Source organism: Nannospalax galili, unplaced genomic scaffold (genome assembly GCF_000622305.1).
Source record: "Nannospalax galili isolate Female #2095 unplaced genomic scaffold, S.galili_v1.0 scaffold140, whole genome shotgun sequence".
Lineage (NCBI taxonomy): Eukaryota > Metazoa > Chordata > Mammalia > Rodentia > Spalacidae > Nannospalax > Nannospalax galili.
Window position 1 is genome coordinate 3212255 of NW_008352267.1, and position 23301 is coordinate 3235555.

Genomic DNA, 23301 nt, shown 5'->3' on the forward strand with positions numbered 1-23301 from the left:
TAATATTAGTAAATCAAATCCCATTACAGACTACAATGATTCTTATTTTGGACATGAGAAAGCATATGCATAGAAAAGTTAATTTGCCTCAAATTACACATAAAGGAGCCTAATGTATGTAAGTGAAAGATTCTGTGTCTTCAACCATGCAAACAAAACCCCAATAAAATAAGAAATCTTAAAATTGTGGGCATATTTATTCACAGGATAATAGTTTGGATCGGTTTTAATAGTGCTCATTAGTGAAAAGCTATTTTCAATAGGAATAAAATTCTTCATTGCTTTTAACTTTATGGAAGTTTAATAACAGCTCTCAGGAGGAAGAAAAAGAAAATACTTCAGTGTGATACAGTCAATGACCTCAAGTGATCTGGGCAGTAGCTTAGAAAGATCAGGATTTTATTAGGGGAAGAATCAGAAGATGAAGAAAAGTTGTTGGCCTAGCTCAGATCGCTATTTGATTCTCACAGGAAAGCATGATGTAAGGAAAGCTTAGTCTTATTCAAATCAAGTATCTCTGAGTCACATTTGTGCATAGGAACTGGTGGCCAGCTATCTCTGTGGTCCACCTGTCTCTATTTCTCCAGTATTGGGATTACCTACTGCATGCTGACAAACCTGTTTTTTTTCCCCCCACTACACAATATTTTTATTGATTCTTTCAAAAAATATATTTTAATAATATATTTTAATCATATTCAAACTCCTTATCACAACTCTTCTTAGATTCACCTATACCTCCATATCTCTCCAGTTCCTGTTCCCTCTCTGTTTTAAGGCCTGTTGAGTCCAGGGGGGTCCCCTTGACCACCAATCAATACTGGTTATTGTTATTATGCTTGATTATCCTGCCCCAGACATCAATGGTAAGACCCTATTGCTGAAGACAGTATGCACATGAGTGTGGAGAAATCAACTGACCTCAAAGCTTCATCTCTACTGGCTAGCATTCATAGTGCCAGAAGGTGGTATGCATGCTACCTGAAGAGAGAAGTAATCATCAGATTTAAGGAGCTGTGACTCCTGAGAGGTATAACAAACCTCACTTTTAAGTGGGTGCTAGGGATTGAACTCAGGTCCACAATTTTGCACAGTAAGCACTTTACTGACTGAGCCCCTGTAAGTGACTTTTAATATTTGCTCTCAGAGTTTGCTGAATCTTCTCATTATGCATGGTTTTGTTCTTCCATTCCACAAACATCTGCCTTTTCAAGAGTAATTGACATTTGTTTATTTTCAATTGTGGTTGTCACCTGGTGCTACATTTTAATTGGACACCATGAGCTCTTTGCTTCTGGAAAATTTGCTGATAACTGTCTACGTTGTATTTTCTCTCTTATTTACTTTGGGAAGTGTTACATCTTGTATGCATAACTCTCTAATCAGATCTTGTAATTTAATTACTTTTTAATCTCATAATGTGCCCTTATTACTAAATTTTCTTGAATATTACAATAGTTTTTATTAACCTTTATGTTCAGTTTTTTCTACTAGCATATTTTAAAATTCTAATAATCCTTTTAAGTTTTGTAATATTCCTTATATCAAGGTGGTAATATATTTATTTACATTTCTGATTCTAACAGGTATTTAATCTTCATGAAATTTTTGTTTTCAGCTATTCCTTTCTTTTATTAGTCTCTCTCTCTCTCTCTCTCTCTCTCTCTCTCTCTCTCTCCCTCTGTCTCTCCTCTTTCTCTCTTTTTAATTATTTTTGAGACACTAATGTGCAACTTCCTATGTACACTAAACTGGACTTGAATTCAAAGAGATCTGCCTACTTCTGCCTGCTGAATTTTGAGATTTTGCCACCACACCTAGTTAGTTTCTTTTATTTTGCTGTTTTGATTTCAGCTTGGAGACTACCTTTGATCTTATAATTCTTTATATTGTTAACTTACATATAGAGGTGCACACCCCATCATCAACTTTTGTGCGTTAAGACTGAGCAACATTATCTTAGAATTCAATGTAGACTAATCTGAGTCAGGCACTTAGGGGAAAAATGCTCATAGTGGATAATCAGCATATTTGAGCTTTTGATCCTTGCAAATAATAGTTTGAATAGAAGTGTTCTTTGAATATTTTTTTTAATGGCTAAATTTAGTTTCTAGAGTTAAGTCTAATCTTCCAGTGTTCTGAAAGAACAGGAAGGTTGAAGGGACATGTGGTTGAAATATTCAACACTTGTTTTCCCCTCTCCCCCATTCTCATTAACAGTTACATATTTAGCTATCACATGGATTTTTCCAGATAAAAGAAATCTGTTTAAATGTTCCCAGAGCAGTGAATAAGCTATTGGAAATAGACATATAAATATATCTCACACTTTTTCTTCTTTATACTTTAGTCCAACCCTTCACAATCATGTGAAGCAAGGGTACGTTCTAGTTCTGAAACTGCCCTTCTCAAGAATGTCATGTCTGGGGTTGGAGAGATGGGTCAACAGTTAAGAGCACTGACTGGTCTTGCAGAGGACCTAAGTTCAAAGCCCAGCACCCACATGACAGTTGACAACTGTCCTTATCTCCAGTTCCAAGGGATGGTACACCCTTTTCTGAACTCTGCAGGCACTGCATGACATACTCAGGTAAAACACTCATATCCACAAATTTTTAAAAAAATATTAAAAAGTCAGATCTATTTGTATTATAAAAATAACTAATAGGCCTCTTTGAGTTTACATTTGATTTAAAATATATGTTTAATTAAGGGAAAGAAATTTGAAAAGTAATAATTTGACAATTTTACTTAGTTTTATCTCCTTTTTATTTTTGGGCACTTGTAAGTCTGAGCATACTTCAATAAAATAATTATACAAAAGGTAATGCATTTGTGAAGTTATGATAACAAGCAATACTAACTTGAAGATACGTGAATTCTCTTGTGAATTACTGCAATTATAATGATCAAAGACACTAAGGAAAAAAAAATCACATGAATAATACTCAATAAACCGGGGGAAAAAATACTCCTATTGATACCAGTGTCTGCTTTGTCCTTAATGTGGTGAACTAATCTGATATTCTCTGTCCTAATATCGTAGTCAAACACAGAAACTTTCATTTAAAATGTAAGTAAAATGGAAACAGGCAAAATTACAAAACTGTAATTTGCAGGATTTTGCACTGCATAGAGTTTTAACTTATGAAACATAGTATAAATATCAGTGTATAGTACAGAAATTTTGAGGACGTACAACAACAACAAAAAATTTACACTGTTTTAAGGGATACAAAATCGTGATTAAACAGAAGACTCCAAAATGGTTATTAGAGGTGTCCGAAAACGTTCTCGCACAGTAATTTCTTGGAACACTGTACAAGGGGCAGAAGAATAGCAAGGGAACCTAAATGAGATGAAATCTCTGTTTCAGAGAGAGAGGTGTTTTTAACCGAATCTTGAAGTAGATTTATAGATAAAAAGGTCGTCTGCAGTAGATGAGGAGATAAGTATGAGGTTTAGGCAATATGAAACCATAAAATAGCTTCTGTGCAATTTAGAAAATGGTAAGCTCTGGTCTCTTCATATTACATCAGATAGAGAAAAAACAAAAACAAAAACAAAAAACAAACAAACAAACAAAAACAACTGTGGATTTAAAAGGTGTCCAGGCAAGAAAAAAACATACATACTTAAAAATATTTCAGGCACTAGAGAGATGGCTCAGTGGTTAAGAGCACTGGCTCTTGCCTAAGACTCTGGTTTGGTTCTCAGCACCCAATGGCTAACTAACAAATATTATTCAATCCAGTGCCAGGTGATCTGCTGCCCTTTTCTGACATCCATGGGCATTGCATACATGGGTGCACTTATGGACCATATGGAACAACCTCTCATAGGCCATATATATATATAGGACTAAAGGTGTGGGTCACTCTCGATGAGCATATAAATTTATTTTTTTTTTCAGACAGAGTCTCACTACGTAGCCCCAGCTGGCATGGAACTCACTATGCAGACCACCTCAGGCTGGCCTGGATATCAAAGCAATTCACCTACCTCTGCCACCGTAGTGTTGGATTAAATGTGTGAGCCACCATGCATGACCATATGAAATTATTTTAATTAGTTATTTGAGTCATTTTAAAATGTATTAAATAATGCAGAATCAAGTATATATGACTTAATATAATGAATTTACATTTATAAATCTATATATTTATATATCTCAGCAAAATTACTTTTTAATTTTTTATGTATGAGAATATTGCCTGCATGTAGGTAGGTGTACCCATGTCCTTCAGTGCCAGTGAAGAGAAGAAGAAGGCATCAAATACCCTGGAAGTAGACTTATAGATGTTTACTAGCTGTCATATGGGTGCTTGGAATTGAACCCAGGCCCTATGCAAGAGAAGTCAGGGATTTTAACCACAGAGCAATCTCCCCAGTCCCTCACCAAAATAAATTTTATAGACACATTAAAGTCATGCTCAGGGGGCTGGAGACTTGACACAGTATTAAGAGCACTGGCTCCTCTTGCAGAGGACCCAGGTTTGATTCCCAGCACCCATATGCTGGCTAAAAACCATCCTAACTCCAGCTCCAGGGGATTCAATGCCCTCTTCTGACCTCCATGGTCATTGTGTGACATGAGTGCGCTTACACACATTCAGGCAATACACTCAGCTACATTACAAAAAAGACTCATGGCCAGAGCTACTATGATAAAACCTTAACAATGAAGCAATAAAACTTCCCAGTACTCCACAGTGATTGTCAGATGTTTTGGAATATGATTACAGGAAATTAGAATTAATATATTCTGAGTAAACATTAATTCAAATAATAATTTTAAAGTGGTTAAATTAGATCATTACCAAATTCTACTTAAACATTTAAAATATTTTATTATTAGTCTGTAACCTCCTTTCTTTATTCCTTCAGCAAATTTAGCTTTCTTCCATCTTTGTTTTCCCCTTTTTATCTGGGAAGATCTCTTCATATATTAATAATGTACATAATACAAGTTGACTTTAACCATCAAGTGTGCATAATAATTCTTGACCAAATGGCTGCCCAAAAGGACAAGAAACAGTGCAACAAATGCCATTGTTATTAAGGAAAATTGACTTTCTCACCTATTTTCTTCAGATGATCCAGTTCTCTTCATAATTTTTACCACTGGAGTGTGGTAAACGAAGCTGGTGGGAAAAAATATCCACTATCAATTCCATAAGTACCTGCATTCGATATTTAGTGAACACCATCAGTGAAACAGACCTTTTTCTGCAAGTATCTCAGCAGTATGAATTCTATTCTTATATAGCTTGTATTTTAATTAAAGGAATAAAAATGTAAATAATAAGCACTAAATAAGGTCATAACATTCTATTATCATGGCAAAAATAATGACAAGAAGAAAGTGTTGAAAGAGCTTGGAAATCTAAGATTTGAGAAACAGAAGAGATGTTACTATTTCAAATATGTCATGTAGCAGAGGACCCACCATTCATGGACTGGGATCAGATAACCGTATCTGGATGAATACCTTCTCTGCCAGTGCTAAGGCAGGAGCCTCTATGCCATGTTAGAGAAATAGCACGAAGTCTATTATGTTTAGAATTGAAGAGGAGGAGAAGAGGTCAGAGACTATAAATTATTCTTATTGTAATTAAGAGCCTTTGGAAGGTTTTCAGTTGCAGAATGACTTAATGTAATTTATAATTTGAGAGGTTTACTTAGGCTACACTTTGGAGTCCAAGCTGCAGATGGTCTCAGAAACACTGCAATCAGTTAGAAGGACATTGAGTAATCAGGAGAGCTGATGGTGTCTTGGACAGATACCTACAGTGCCTTCTGCTTCTTGAAGAGATGACAAGCAGGATAAGAACATGTGTCTGATCAAAGTTTTGAATTTCTGTTTCTTTAGTTGGATATACTTAAGGAGAAGACAACATCAGTGACACCTGTTGGTCATGTATATATTCTCATTATTCTTACTTGAACCTATTATAAACCAACTGTTTAAGTTTTACGGTAAGTCCAATAAGGCACCACTTTACAGAATCTTGTGTGGTTACCTTCCAAAGCAACCAATACCTGGCACATTATTTCATAGGCTGCCATAGCAAAAGCCTGCAAACTATATACTTTCCAGCAACAGGGATTATTGCTTGTTTCCAGAGTCTAGAAGTTAAAATTTTCAATCAAGGAGTCAGCAAGGCCATGTACCCTCCAAAGGTTCTAGTGAAGAACTCTGCATGTGTCTTCTGACTTCTTTGAACTTTTGTCTCTCTTGGTCTTAAATAATGTAACTTTATTCTCATTTCATGTTCTCCTTTCTAGAGTATAATTCTGCTTGTTCATGCAATGGTATGGGGCTACAGTAAGTAAAGTGCTTGCTGCACAGACATGAGTTTGATCCCTAGCACCAGGTGTGGATGCAAGTGCCCGTGTCACTAGAACCGGGAATATAGGGATAGGAGCACCTTCAGGGTTTGCTGTCCAGTCACTCTACTTATTTGTAGAGTTCAGGTTCAGTAAGAGACGCTGTCTCAAAAGAAGAAGACACCTGACATATACCTCTGGCTTTCATGTGCACAGACATGAACATGTACCATACACATGCATACACAAAGGATATCAGTTACTGGATTTATGATTCATTACAAATCTAGGATGAATTATTTTGAGATTCTTAGCTAACTTCTCCAAGGACATTCTATTAAATAAGAATCATTTATGAGGATTCATGTTAACATGAGTTTGACAAAGACAGCCTTTGGCACACTGTACAGTGGGTAGGTCAAAAGGAAAGAGTGCCTTCATTGAAGGTTGTGGCTGAACTACTCCAAGAACAACTACCCCATTGCACATCTCTCCAAAACAACCAATGAGTTTCCACTTCAAGGCAAATTAAATATATTACATTTCTGGAGCTAAAATGGAAAACAGAAACCAAACTGTTGTCAATAGTTCTGAAAATCTTTTTTTGTTTCAGAGATAAATTTAGAATTGTGTGTTAAACTAATCATTGAATATAATTTCTGTATTTCTAACATTTTTTCTGTATGTAAGATTTTCTTTAAGCAGATTATGCATTTATACTAATGACATAATTATAACCTTAATTATAAATAATTTTGCAAGTAGGAGAAAAATTATATTCTATATAGTGAAAATTACTAAAATGTACTTTGAGTAGGAATCTTCAGCATTGTAGAATACATCAATTATGCTGGAAACAATGTGTGCTTAACTATTAAGACTTCTGTCCATGGTATTCTTACTAGAAATAAAAAATAAATATACTGATCATATATGAAAATTTATGCTGTTATTTTTCAAAATATGTATTTGAATTTGTAGTGAAATTCAGAAGCCAACATTCTATGTTTGTACATCATTACACATTTGTAGATGTATAACAATGTCATAATGCACATACTGGAAGTCCTTTTTGAAAAATTCATTTTTTTATTGTAATGATACCTACAATATGATCTACCATCTTTAATTAATACACAGTTGATTGCATTCTTTGTAGACAGACCTGACATAGGAGAGGACTCAAATCAACCAACAAAGCTGGGGATTGTGGATATCACACAGTTTTATTCTACTCCAAACTTTTTTTCTTTTCAGGCCCTAAATATTTGGCATAGATATGGCCTCAATAAAAAGCAAAGAAGACTCAAATTGTTGAATTACAGAATGAATGAACAATGTCTTCATCTCTAGAGAGAGAAGGTAAAAATATGGTTTGGTTTTGTTTTAATGTTTTATGCTTTTTCTTGTCACTAAATCTAAGGCTGTGCTAATATAAGTCCCTGTCACCTCCTCCCACCCAACACCCAGCTTGCACCTATAGCAGCTATAAGATTGTTCTGCTAGTTCTTTGGGCAAGGAAACCTTGGCGATGTTGGGGCATTGGAGAAGTTGGGGCATTTGGTAACCTAGCATCATCTAGCTATCTCTCCCCAGGGAGGAGTTTAGAGCTCAGAATTTTGCTATGTTCACTCTCCTGACAGTTGTGGTTGTTATGCACCCTCAGGTGGCTTTTGTATTGACAAAAGGACTCCACTGGGGAGACCTGACTTGCAATTCAGAAGGGAATTTCATTGAGACTAAAAGATTGCACAGAAAAAAAATGATGGGATTAAAATCCCGAACCAATACTCCCCTCCCCCAGTGCCCCCGTACTCCATCCAACTCCTGCCATCAGAGAACTCAGGAACAGAATGGTGACTTTCTAAAAAGTATGTGGTGCTGCTTGTCAGCTGTAGTGAAGAGTGAAGTGAACCAAAATATCCCTGCAGTCTGTGATGAATCTGTTTTCACATTCAGATGCAGTGCATGAGGCTTTCAATTAGGTTGGTGAGTTCTCAGAAAAGGATTTTGTTGTAATTGTTGATTATGGACTCTGTAGTTATGTGAAGATTTCAAGGTTTTCTGTAACAATTTTTTCTAAAATCACTTTTATTTTAGAACTATTAAAGTCTTGAAACTGAATTAATTCATTATTAAATACAGCCTATAGAATATATATGTAAACCAAAAATTAAAATATTAACTCTGAAATGCTTATACATTTGTTTTCATAAGCTATCTTATCATGAAAACTCAAGTAAAAATATATGGGCTCTTTTCTCATTTGTAATTGTGGTTTTGAACCTCCCTAAATCTGGGATTACAGGCAAACAGCACCGTCCCAGGAAACAGCCGTGGCATTTGCATGCACTTTTATCCTGGAGGACTTTGCTAAATTGTAACTTATAGTAAGAATATATTTTATATGCTGTGCTATGGTGTGAGTATCCATGTCTCTCTAAATTCATATGCTGAGATTTAATCCCCAGGACAGTGGTGCTAAAGGGTTAGACTTTGGGTGAAAATGGGGTTAGTATCCCTAGAAAGAACTCAGGGTCAGAATGGTTTGTCCCCAGGCAGTTGTTGTGGGAAGATCCAGCCAAAGGGTGCCATGTTTGAAAAACAGAGACTGAAGTCTCATCATCTACTACATCACAGATTTCCAACCTCCATAACTGCAAGCAATATATTTTTGTTTTCTAAATAAATTCTCTACTATAGCATATGCTGTTGCAGCAGTTTAAAACAATTAAGATGTGTTCCCACTGCCCTTTCTACCAGTAATAATAGCAAAGTATTGATATATTAGATTTATGGAGAATAGTAATAATAAAACAGCAATCAATTACATTTTAACTATTTTCATATATGGAAATTTATATAGCATGTTACAGTCAGGCCTATGGTAGGACTCTGACTCAGATAATAACAACAACAGCAATACTTGTGAAAGAAATAGGAAGATGCCTCAGTTTCTACTGTGTAAGCATGAAGCCAAGTTCTAATTGACAGCATTGATAAAAAGAAACAGGGTATTGTGGTACATGTGGTACATGTCTGTGACCCTAGTACTGGGAAGCAAGGTCATCAACAGGTAGATCTCTTAACCTTTTAGCCAGCTTAGCTGAATCAATGAAATTCATGAAGAAATCCTATCTCAAAGAATAAAGATGGAAAGAAGCAATTGAGGAAGGATATCTGAATTCAACATCTGGCCTACACATGAACATGTACACATGTACATGGGGACCAGCATGCGTGCACACACACACACACACACACACACACGCACACACACACTAACAAATATACATAAACTGCAAATACATAACACAATATACACATATACATTTTTCATCTTTTTGTGCCAAAAATTCAAAATAAATTGCACAAATATAGACAATTATTTAATTCCAACTCATTCAAAGGGATAAAGAGAGTATGAAGTTCAAAAATAACTACTCAAAGGATCAACATCATTTTGGTGAGCTAAGATTTTGTCTGACTTTAAATAAAATATAATTTTTATTTTTAATGTAAATGTTTCTAAAATCTAACCAAAGAGTGTACAGCTGGAACTGATGCGCTTTCAAGAAACACAACTATGTCACACCCAAATATTTAAATAGAACATTCCTAATATCTACAAAACAAATTTTGTCTTTATTTGAACCTAATATAGGTGAAATTGTTGCATCTGGCTTACATTATTCAAAATTATTTTGAGGAGATTCATCCATTTTGACTTGTGTAACTTTTATTAGCATATTTTAATTTTTGATAACAATTCACTATTATTAATACTATGCCAATTCCATAATAAGTAAGCATTTGAATAGGGTATCTGGGATAATCTGTGCATACCAATCTTTGAATATGTATTGGACAAACACCAAAAATTTGTGAAATTTCTAGAAAAAAAGTAAATGTCCATATTTTACTTTTAAAGACATTGAAAATTCCAATAAAACAATTGTACAAGCTCACACCCAGTTGTTCAAAATGCTTAGAAATACTTGTTGTTTTCTTGTTTTTTCTCAATATCTGTAACAGTGCATGAATAATGATGATAGTTTGGGATGTTAATTGCATTTCCTTGATGAGAAACAACAAAAATATTTTCACAATTATTAACAACTTTTAAATCTTGTTTGATAAAGATTTTGTTCATTTTTTCTATGTTTTGTATAACTTCTTTATTTCTTTCTATATAATTATTTTTTCATAAATGTTATTCTCATTAACATGAGCAAAATCACTTTAAATCTGTGTCAGGCATTTTGTCCCCAGTTGGTGGCACTGTTTTGGGTGGCCTTAGGAGGCGTGGCTATCCTGGAGGAAGCCTGTCACAGGGGGAAGGTTTAGAGAGTTCTTAAGCCTTGCCAGCTCTCCGGGTGCTTCTCTTGATTCCTGTACCTGCTTAAAGATGTAGAGCATTGCTTCCACTCCTGCTCAACACCTCTGGCATTCATGCCTCTCTGCCATGACAGACTGTTATTCCCTTGGAACTGTAAGCTCAAATAAATTCCTCCTTCTATAAGTCAAAAAAAAAAAAAAAAAAATCTGTGTCAGGGAGCTGGAGAGATGGCTCAGTGGTTAAGAGCACTGCCTGTTCTTGCAGAGGACTCAAGTTTGTTTCCCAGCACCCACATGGTAACTAATAAGTGCAATAACTCCAGTTCCTGGGGATCTAACACCTTCCTCTGACCTTCATGGGGCTTACATAACATGGGTGCATCCTAATTGACTATTTTAAAAAGAAAGCGGGTATTCTGCTGCTATGCTCTCCAATAATGTTATCAGACAATTGCTACTTCTAAGAAACGATCTAAGATTGGAGGGGTAAGGAAGAAAAATAGTTTGTCTTGAATGAGGAAATATGCCTTGCAAAGCAAGAAGAGTAAGGAAAGGCTGAAACAAACTTGTGTAGTGAATTAGTTGCCTAGTGAATTAGTTCAATTAACTGTCCCTTAAGTGATGTTAAACAGTATTCATGAAGCCATAAGAATTGACATTCAGGTTGACTTGAAACTGACAATAAATAAATATATTTTAATCTAATGTTTTCTGCTTCTGTTACTTTTCTGATATAATTGCCTCCTTTTCTGGGATCTGTGTACCACTTATCTTTAAACATGTGCATAAAAATTAAAGTAATCCTTAAACTGTCCACATACTGTTCTGCACTGCAAGGCAAATTAACAATGTTTATATTACTTTATCTTATAAATTGTAATTTATATACTCTTGTAGTGTTACAACTTCCTTCCATGTCAAAAGTTAATTCTCTTAGTTTCCCTAAATGAATACTGCTCATATATATTTTAGCAAGCGTTAAGATGTAAAAGATAGAAAGAAATGTTTCTTTTCCTAATAAATTCTCATAGGTAAATGTTAAATTACATTTGCTTATACACCATCAATTACTTTTTCTTTTCTTTTTGGAGTAACATTAGAGAGAAAACTCAACATAATGTATTAAAAAATTCTGCTTAGCATTTTCTGGGGTTTTTAACTCTTTTTAAAAAGATTTATTTTTATTTATGTGCATGTGAGTCTGTGTGAGTGTATGCCACATGTGTGTGGTTGTCCATAAGTCCAGAATAAGGTATTAGACAGATTTTGGAGCGGATGTTACTGGCAATTGTGTGTCACCCAGTGTGGATACTGGGAACTGAACTCAGGTCCTCTGGAAGAATAGAAACATTCTTAACTGCTGAGACATCTCCAAATCACAGAGATCTGCCTCCCTCTGCCTTCTGAGTACTGGAATTCTGGAATTAAAGGTGTTAAGCACCACCCTTGGTGAAATATTTTTAAAAAAGGCATGGTGGCACATATCTGTAGTCCCAGCACTTTGGAAGCAGAGGCAGGTATTATTTAATCTGTTTAAGTTATGTTGAATTAAAAGCTAGCTAGTCCTAGTGGTGCATGCCTTTTAAATCCAGCACTTGGGAGGAGGCAGAGGCAGGCAGATCTTTGTGTGATCAATGCCAGCTTGAAATGATCTATAGAGCAAGTTTCAGGCCACCTGGGACTACATAGTGAGACTCTGTCTCAACAAAAACAAAAAGATAAAACAAAACAAACAAAAAACAATAGCCAGCAACTAAAAGTTGGCTCTCATGATGGCTCAGTGAGTATAAAAGTGCATACCAGCCTGACCACCTGAGTTCAACCCTTAGAACCAACCTGATGGTGAGAGAGAACCAGCTCCTGAAGATTGTATTCTAAACTCCATACAAATTCTATGATACTGATGAGACACACACACACACACACACACACACACCCCCACACCCACACACAAGCAAGGAGAGGGGGAGAGGTGGAGAGGGAGAGAGAGAGAGAGAGAGAGAGAGAGAGAGAATCAATAAATACAATGTGAAAACAAAAACCTAAAACTAAGTAAAAGACAAAAAGTTGAAGCAGTATTTTTAAGAAGCAGCAACTTAGGGTGTTTCAGTCCATTGAAAATAACCAGCTTGCTTTTGGACAGCTTGGGAAATCTTTTAAATTCAAAACAAAAGTAGCTGCGACTATGTTGACATTCTCAAGGAAAATGAGGATGGCATAATGATCTCACCAGTACTGTTTGTCCTGCAACCTTACCATGACAACTCTGTTGATTAAAGGTGCAACCTAGTCAGCAAGATTTTATTTCCAATATGTGACTTATTCTGATATGATCAGAATGGTATCATAAATATATTTTAGAGGCTTTTTAGATAAATTAAGTGAACATGTCAGCTCCTAGCTGAGCAAAGGACAAAATACACAGGAACCTGTCTCATATTTATTATTCTTAACTGAAAAAAATTATAATTGGAGGGAATCATATTTCCATGGAAGCATTAGCGTAGGCAGAGTGAAGTGCAGCTTCTTCTATCTTTGATAACTTTTTTTCTGTTTGTTTTGTTGTGTTTGAGACAGGGTTTCCCTGTAGCCTCAGGTGGCCTGGAAGTTGCTGTTAGAGCAGTCCCATCTTGATCCCCTTACCTAGGCCTCCCAAATGCTGGGATTAAAGGCCCGCACCACCACCACTTGCTTTCTTAAACTTTTTTTGTACCATTTAATACAATATACTTTATTATCATATAACAAAACACATACAATTCGCTGTCTTACTTTACTTCCAGCAAGTTATGATGACCCTTCATTGTGGAATTTGTGATAAAATCCAGTCTTTCTTTGCTTGTGTGTTTGTGTGTATGTGTGTATGTGTGTAGGTAGGTAGTGGTGGTGGTGTTTTAATTGAGATTATCCCCCATAGGTTCCAAGTATCTGGATATTTTTTGTCCCCAGTTGCTGCTGATGCTTTGGGATGTCTTAAAAGATGTGGCCTTGCTGGAGGAAGCAGGTCACAAGGGGATAGGCTTTGAGAGTTCTTAAACCTTGAAGGATCTCCAATAGCATTCTGCTTGCTGTGCCTGCTTCAAGGTCTGAGCTCCCCTTTCTGCTCTGGTCACCTCTTTCATCTTCCTATTATAACTTCCATTGGTCACTGTTTTATCACAGCAACAGGAAAGTAACTAAGGCAGTAATTGGTACCCAGGATTGTGGGATATTGCTGTGACAGAACTGACTATATCTGTCTGGGAGGACTGTGGAAGTTTTGGGAGCTTTGGACTGGAAAATTGCTTGGAGCTCAGTGAGCTTTTCTATAGGAACTTAGAAGATAATGCTGAAACAGGTGTAAATGATGGATGCCTGGTTTGTGAAACTTAAACAGAAGCAAAGACTCTATCAGGGCTGTTTGTATGGAATTTTTGAAAGTGAAAATTTGTGCTTTACTGGGACAAGTGATGCTGGTTAGCTGAGACTGAAAATCAGCTGTAATAAGAGACCAGCATCACTGAGGTGAAATCTTCTGGGAAGTATTTCCTCAGGATCTGCACACAGAAGCTGTTGTCCAGAGGGGGCCTGAGGCTACATCTCAGGCTGGGAGCAAGATTTGCTGATGTGTAACCATGTCCTACATGGTACTGGTTTTGAAGACATGAAGGCATCTTAGAGAGCAGCTGAGGCTTGGCACCCTGAGAGACCAGGAATAGCTCACTGGTGAAGATGCAGGATAATTTTCAGTAGAGCCTCTGCCATATTGGAGATAACAAGACCATGGTATAATTGTCAAGGGCAGCAGTAGGTGTGGAGTGGAGCTGGCCTAAACCTACCAGACAAGCTGTGTGTGCTGTGGATGGCAGAGCCAAGATGGAGCTTCCAAAGCCAATTGGAGCCCAGAAGATCATGAGTGAATCCCAGATGTGCAGCCTTGAGCTACTTTGCTGGACTTTGGTTTTGTTTAATGTAGCCAATTCTTCCTTTTTAAAACAAGATGTTACTTATTTTGGATTTTACAGGAGCCATCAGTTAAGAGAATTTTAAAAGAAACATTGAACTCCCTTTTTCTTCCTTCCCTGGCTCCTACAATCTTTCTGCCCCCTCTTCTTCAATGGTCCATGAAATCTGGGTTCATCACCCTCTGTTGCATAAGGGAGCTTCCTTGATGAGAGTTGAGGAATGCATTAATAATCTACCCTTTGTTCCACTATATTCCATTAATTTTAGTTGTAGATGTTCCACTGTAGATGTGTCACTTATGAATCGGCCTTACACAGACACTTAATCTCTGTTTGTGTGGCCAGTTGTAGAACTCCATAATGGTCTCTGTTGCAAAAGAAGCTTCTTTCACAGGTAGTGACTGGCATATTTCTCCATAAATATAAGAATCTGGGGCAGGGGAGATGGCTCAGAGGTTAAGAGCACTGACTATTCTTGCAGAAGACCCAGGTTCGAATCCCAGCACCCACATGGTAGCTAACAACTGCCCATAACTCTAGTTCCAGGACATGGAACTTTTAAAGATGACAGCCTTTTCTGTCCTCCACGAGCATTGCACGACACAGGTGAACTTACACACAGGCATAACACTCATACACTTAAAATAAAAATAATAAATAAAAATTTAAAACTATATAAGGATCCATAGTTAACGCATAGTAAGAAATTGCATTTGTCTAGGTATGTGACAGCCTTGGGATTTTCTCTAAGATCTATGACATCTCAAGCCACGTGTATTTGGCTGTGTTTACAGTATCACACATGAAGGTCCAATTAGGTAACTGTTGATTACTCCTAAGATAAAAGTGCCACTACTGCCCCAACATAGTTTGCTGTACTAGTCATTTTGAGGGTTATTAGGCCTTAAACCTGGGGTTGGACTTTCTGCTGATGTTCTCCCTTAGCAGCTTGCATACTGTTCTCCAAAACTAGGAGAGCCAGTCTTCAGGGACATTCCTTCCAAGTTGGTTTCAGCTCCATTGCTCCAAGTCTTGTGTCTGAAATATGTCTTGAAAAGGGACTTTGGAATTTTAAAGTGTTTGGATTTTTGTAAGGACATGAAATTTTTAAAGATGTACTGTTTTATGTTCTAATATTAGTATTAACATCATATCTTGGGGACAAAAAATGCAGAGATTGTGGTTTAATAACAATGTGTTTGTGTGTCAAGTTGGCAATGGGCCAATTGTGATGGATAGCTTTAGTTATCAACTTGACACACCTCGTTTGAGAGAACTCAACTGAGGAATTGTCTTCATTTGATTGGACTGTGGCCATTTTAGTAGTAGATATATAGAATTTTAGTAGATATATAGAATTATGAATTTATATTCTAAGATCTAATTACATATTTTTAGTTTGAGAATTATATCAGTTTCATTATTACAGTACTTTCTACTTTCATTTTTTAACATCTCAGGCTAATTTTTGCCTCTAGAAGTTCAATTAGACCATAGGTAAAGGCATACTGGGAGTGTAGAATAATAATAGAAAAATATGAGAAAATCCAGGACCATGTGCCAGAGTAAGGACAACAGCCACACCTTAGGGGAGGTGAGAAATCTATTCCAGTTAATCAATCCTCCCAAGACCAAAATCTGGAAATAACAGTGATCACCCTTGTCCCCAGCATCAGTGGGTAAGCTTCTGACATACACAACCTGTTAACTCAGGGGAACAGGCTGTGGGGAATATAGTCACTCAGAGAAGCCTGAAACTCCTGCCAAACATTAGGAAGTCCACGTTGCTTTACTCTGCTCTGCTATCAGCCTACCACCAGAGGGATGTGGAACTGTGGTTCACATTAGGAGTACAATGTTTCAGGGTCATGTGAGGGGACCAGAGCTCTAGCTCATATGAGTGTACCTCAGCTCTAGCTCACAGTAGGGGATCATGACTGGCTTATGGGAAGGGACCACAGTTCAGGCTTAATGTGGGAGGATTGATTCACTGTTTCAATTTCCAGGATGGGTCAATAGCACCAGCTCATGTGAAGGAACCATGGTTCCAGTACACAAGAAAGTAACCATAGGGGACCACAGCTCCAGCTCCCAGGCAGACCCACATGTCCTGCTCATGGGCAGTAGAAAAGGGAGCTCACAAGAGGGGAGCAAAGCTCCTATTCATGGGAATAGATCGTTTGTATTACTCTAATGAACAATAAAAAACATATACAAATCTCAAAATATCCATCACTTTGCTGTGTCATTTAATATTTACTTTCTCTTTCTATTTGTTCAACTTGAAAACAAAAATAGATGTTTCTCAAAAAGTAGCTTCATCATCTCAAAGGTTGCTTGCCTTGCTCTTAGACTCATCCCCTCAAATGCCAACTTAAGTTGTAATTTTATCCAGGAGTGGGATCTTTCCCAGCAGGAATAGTTCATTTACGTGTATGGGTTTGCCTGTATATGTGAGCTTGTGGTTTAGTTTTTGTGTTCTCCTTCCCCATCCACTTGTTCTTGGTGAACCTGCTGTCCTTGGACCAATTCTTCAGTTGCAGGATCTTGCAATAATCACTTTTTGGTATACATTTTGGTGTTTCAGACTAGAGTATGAAAGAGTGATCAGTTGCGCCGCAAGGACTGTACTTGTTCCCAACCTAACCAACTGAATAGTTTTGATTCATATCAACAAAAGAGATTCTGACTTACTGGGTCCCATTTGCCTTTTTATTTCACACACACACACACACACACACACACACACACACACACATATATATGCCTTTGAAAAAGTTTTGTACTCTACACATCACAGGAACTTGCTCTAATTTTCTTTCTCTTGTTCTAAGGATTAATATTTGTTTTTAATCATGTGCATGCTTGTGTATCTCTGTGGGGATACAAGTACGTGAGTGTACATGGAAGGATGAAGGCATTGAATCCTGTGTAGCTGGAGTTACAGGCTGTTGTCAACACACCGACCTGATTTCTTGGAACAGAACTCAAGTTCTCTGTAAGACCAACATATGCTCTTAGCTGCTGAGCTGGCTCTGCAGATGCTGATTTTCTTAAGGTTGTTTTGAAGACTCTGTGTTTTTGGTGAGTTCTGTGATAAAGCCACTTGACCATGATAAGTATTTTTTATTTGCTTGATGAAATGTTAGATTCAATTTCTTGGTAATTTACTGAGAGTCTTCCATTTATTTTCAACAGGGTTATTTCTCTGCCATTACCTTTTTCTTCTTTTTTGGTTATTTCAGTGCTTTTGTTGTCAGGCTAATGCTGTCATTACAGAAAACTCAGGATATGTTCAGTTTCCATGCTTTGAAATCGATTGAGAAAAATTGGAATTAGTTCTTCTTTAAATGTTCAATAAATTAAAAAGTTATGCCATCTGGACCTGTACATATAAAATTACATCACTTGTTACTAATCTCTTTAGGTTTTTAGAGCCTCATGTTCCAATTTTTGTAGACTTTATGCATATGGGAATTTATTGCTTGGTTTTTCCAATTTTTCATGTGGGGTTCAAGATAATCGCTAACAGTTCTTTGCATTTCTGAAAGATCAGTTACGATGTGTCCTTTTACAGTTCTGATTTTTTTATTCAAGTCTTAGTCTATCTAAAATATTTCGCATTTATGTTTGTCATTTAAAAACGTCTCTTCCTTACATTTCATAGTTTCTCATCCATTTATTTTCTGTGGTCTTTATTATTCCTTTCTTTCTTCCAGTGTTGAGTTTGGTTTGTTTCTTGAATTTTGAAGTTTTTGTGAGGCAGTGTCAGGTTGTTTGGAATGTCCACACTTTGTTTTTTGCAGTCAGGTTTTTTGGCTATATATTTCTTAATATTGCTTTTTCTATGTCTGATCTTTGAAAATGAGGTGCTTCCTTTTCCATTGTTTTTTCCAAATTTTTTTCTTTAATTTTTCTTTTATTTCTTTACTGATTCAATGACAAGGCAAGAGTATTTGCATCATTTATAATCTTCCTTTTGTTGATCTATTTAATTTTTTTTCTAAAATTACATTTAGCATGTGTATGTGTCTGTTTTTGTGACAGTGTCTCTGCGTCTGTTGGCTTGTGCACTCACAACAGTGTACTTGTGGAAGTCATAGAATAACCTGTTTGATTTGGTTCTCTCGAAATGGATTCTAGTAGCTGTACTCAGTTTGTCAGGTTTCGGGTTTGACAGAAAGTGCCAAGTGCCATTCCCTATTCAGTGATCTCTCCAGCTCTGTCTTGTTGGTTTCTTGTTTTATCTCAGAAGATACTTGATTTTTAAAATAAAATGCTAGTGCTACTTTGGCAAATGTTAATGAAATGTTTTATAAATGCCTTCAATTTCACTCAGTCTATGCTATCATGTATTTTATTGAAGTTTGCAAATTTCATACATCTCAATCATATTCAGTCCCCTACCCTTGTCCCTTGATAAACCTTAACATATATAATAGGTTGCATGAAATCTGATGGATGGGTTATTGGGGCTGGTACTGTTTATTTTAAAATCAATATTGTTAGGTGTTGGTGACACATGCTTTTAATCCCAGCACATGGGAAGCAGAGGCAGGCACATTTCTGTGAGATTGAAGACAGCCTGATTTGCATAAGGCATTCCAGGTCAACTTCTGCTATAGGGAGACCCTATAGTATAAAATAAATAAATAAATAAATAAATAAATAAATAAATGGATACAAATCAACATTGTTGTTAATATGTCTGGTTAATATGATCTGCCAGTACAGTGCTGGAGGCCCCCTTTTCATTAGTGCACATCATGTTTATGTTGTATGTCTGTATACCTTATCTTTGGGAATATATATGATTTTCATTATTATTGTTCTTGTTAGAAACAGTGCAACATCCTTTTTTATTACACAGAATTCTTATTTTGGTGCTTTTAACAGTATTTGATTTGAAGAACATTTTTTCTGATAGTACTTATAGCTATTTCTGATTGCTTTTGGTTTCCAATTTTTATCTATGTGCATGAGTGTATTACCTGCTTGTATGTAAGTATACCCATGTGATGCAATGCCTGTGAAAGTCAGAATAAGGTATTGGATCACCTGGAACTGGAGATACAGATGGTTGTTAGCTGCCATGTGGGTGCTGGGTTTTGAACCTGGGTCCTTTGCAAGAGCAGCCGGTGTTCTTAATTGCTTAGTCAAGACATCTTTCTAGCCCCTTGGTTTTCGTTGATTTTGAATATTATTTCCTAACCCTCCACTGTTTATTTATATATGTCTTAATGACTGAAACAAGTTTCTTATATGTACAATGAGGTATTTTTTAAAATAATATTTTATTTATTATTTTAATTTTATGGAAATTACCATATTGCCTGCATGTATTTAAGTGCACCCATGTCATGCAATTCCCATGGAAGTCACAAGAGGAGCTGGATCCCCTGGAATGGAGTTAGGGATGGTTGTCTGCCATGTGGGTGCTGAGAACTGAACCTGGGTCCTCTGCAAGAACAGCCAGTGTTCTTAATCTCTGAGCCATCTCTCCAGCCCCATGTTAGGTATTTTTTAAAAAATCTATTTGTCATTGTACATAAACTGTTTGAAGAATTTAATTGATTACCTTTCAGAGCTATTATTCATGAGTTTAATTCTGACCTTTTTATATATATTCTTCATTATTTTCACTCTCTTCTGCTTTTTAGAAAAAAATTCTTTTTTATTGTTCTATATAAACCAGTGAGTTTTAGTCTTTCACATCATTTCATGATAATAGTTATTTGCCTTCCATTTTTCCATGACTGGCTTCACTATTTCTTGTAGGGCCAGTATAGTGATGATGAATTCTCTCAACTATCAAGAAAATGGTGGATACTTCATTTCTTCTTTGTTTCTAAAGGATAACTTCACTGTGCATTGTATTTTTGTTGGTCATTGAAAATAATTTTATTTGCATGTCCCTAAGTGCTAAGGATGTTGAATACTTTTAAAAGTGTTTCTTAGTCATCGTTATTTCTTCTTTTGATAGCTCTCTGTTCAGATCCATAGCCCATTTTTAATTGGGTGATTTGCTTTTTGGCTTCATTTTTTGAGTTTTTTTTTTTTACCTATTCTGAATATTAATCTTCTGTCAGGTGAATAGCTGATGATTTCCTATAACTCTGTAGGTTTCCTCTTCACCTTTGAAACACAGAAGCTTCTTGGTTTAACAAGGTTCCATTTGTTGATTGTTGACCTTAATTCCTGAGTAACTGACATCTGATTTGCAAAGCCCTTTCCTACCCCTATATCTTGTAGGGTATTGCCTATGTATTCTTCTAATAGTTTCAGCATTTCAGTATTCACATTGAGGTCTTTGATCCATTTGGAGTTGACTTTTGTTCAATGTGACAGGTATGGGTCTAATTTCATCCTTCTATACATGGAAATCCAATTTTGGCAGGACCATTTGTTGAAACTGTCTTTCTGTCATTGTGTGCTCTTGGCACTTTTCTCAAATATTTGGAGGCTGTAGTGGCAGGCACTCATGTTTGGGTCTCCTATTTTGTTTCATTAATCTAAATGTCTGTTGTGCCAATACCATGCTGATATTTTTATGACTATAGCTATAGCATAGATTGAGATCTGGTATGATAACCCTCATGGCATTGCGCTTCATGGTCAGGATTACTTTGGCTCTCTTCTGTGTTTTCATATGAAATTTAGAATTAATTTTTCATTTTCTGTGACAAACATCACAGGGATTTTGATTGGGTTTGCACTCATCCTCTAAATTGCTTTTGGTTGGATCATCATTTTTCACTGTATTGATTCTAACAATCTCTGAGCATTCTTTCCATCTCTTTGTTACTTCTACAATCTCTTTCTTCAAAGAATTTAATTTTTCATTTAGTTGATTTTTAATGTCTTTGGTTAGTTTGCCACTAGATATTTTTGAGGCTATGGTGAACAGATATATTTCACTGAACTCTTTCTCCGATTTTGTAGGTTGACTTTGTAACCTTCCCCTTTGAAGAAATCATTATTTCTTTCAGTTTACTGGTGGCATTTTTAATGTCTTATGTATAATACCATATCATCTGCAAATAAGAATAATTTGACCTCTTCATTCCAAATTAATACTCCTTTAATTTCTTTGTCTTGTCTACAGTTCTAGAAGAGTTTCAAATATTTTTTTGAAAAGGAGTGGAACTAGCTGACAGCCATGTCTAGCTCCTGATTTTAATGGGAATGCTTCAAGTTTCTCTCTATTTAGAAAGTTGTTGCCTGTAGGAGTGTTGTAGCCAGCTTTAATTATGTTGAGCTATGTCCTTCCAGTTCAGTGTCCTCTAAGACTTCTAACCAACAGGATTTTGTTAGAAACTTTTTCTGCATCTACTGAGATGACCATGTGATTTTTGTCTTTTAGTCCATTTATATGATTTATTACATTTGATTTACATGTATTGAATGATCCCTGAATCTTTGGAATAAAGTGCACTTGATCATGATGGATGATCTTTTTGATGTGTGTCTGTATGCAGTTTGTGAGTATTCAGTTGAGAATCTTCACATCTATGTTCATTAGGTATTGGTCCTATAGTTTCCTTTCTTGTGTCTTTACCTGGTTTTAGTATGAGATATGTGCATCATTAGAAAGAGTTTGGGACTCCTCTCTCTTTTTCAATGTTTTTGAACATTTTAAGTACTATTGGTTGTAGGTTTTCTTTGAAGGTCTGGTAAAATTCTGCTGTGAATCCATCTAGACTGGAGCATTTTTTTAGTCAAGAGACTTTTTAATAGTGTTTTGATTTATTTGTTTTTCATGAGTCTACAATTTAAGATACCTAGAAGGAAAAGTGATGCTTTAGACACCCTATGATAAATGCACATGGAGTGCCTGAACATTAACGCATATGCATACCTGGAGCTGTGTGACAGAGAATGCAGTGGCAGTTAGAAGAGACCTTCCTTAGAGTGACTAGCATGCCATACAGCACTCATCATAGAAGCTTGTTTTTGCATCAGGTGGAAGCTACTGCAGAGTTGCACATATGGTCAGACACAGAGAACATACCTCTGGGAGATGCCCAGTACTAGGTGACATATCTGCAGTCAAACCTCTAAAACTAAGGCCCATGGATCATAATGGAAAAAGAGGTATTGAGAGGGCTAATGAACACCTCAACTCTCACCAGTGAGGCTTCCATGTATATCAGAGAGCAATACACACAGGAGGCCACATCTGGCCAAGTTTTGGAGAATAAGAGACTGTAAAGTATAGGATGGACTCCTATATGGAACCTCACCTACCCACAGCTCAGGGACTGTATTAGTCAGGGTTCTCCAAAGAAACAGAACCAGTAGAATGAATGTGTATAAAGATTTATCAGCTTAGCTCACAGGATAGAGTCCGAGTAGTCCAATAATGGCTGCACCACACTGCAGAGGCTGAGGATCCATAGTCGCTCAGTCCATGATGCTGCATGTCTCAGTAGCGCCAATCTGGTGCTGAAGGTCTGGTGAATTCCAAAAGATCAGGTATTCTTCAGGCTACAGCAGCAAGACAAACTTACCAGTGAGAGAGAAGGCAAGAAGCAAATAGCAAACACTCTCCTCTGCCATGGCCTTTTACATGGGCTGCCATCAGAAGGTAACACCTGCATTTAGGGTGTGTCTTCCAGCTTCAGATGATCTAATCAAGAAGATCTCTCTCATTTCAGTTAATCCCAGATCCAGTCAAGTTGACACCCAG

The 23301-nt window shown here is 36.5% G+C and overlaps 1 long non-coding RNA gene across 1 annotated transcript in view; it reads left to right on the forward strand.

Annotated features, from left to right (window-relative positions):
* LOC115066974 overlaps nucleotides 1–23301 on the forward strand; it is a 261305-nt gene that overhangs the window by 105724 nt on the left and 132280 nt on the right. Inside the window, exon 2 of the long non-coding RNA XR_003846411.1 lies at nucleotides 7588–7692. This is a non-coding gene — a long non-coding RNA (uncharacterized LOC115066974). The remainder of the gene's footprint in view (nucleotides 1–7587; nucleotides 7693–23301) is intronic.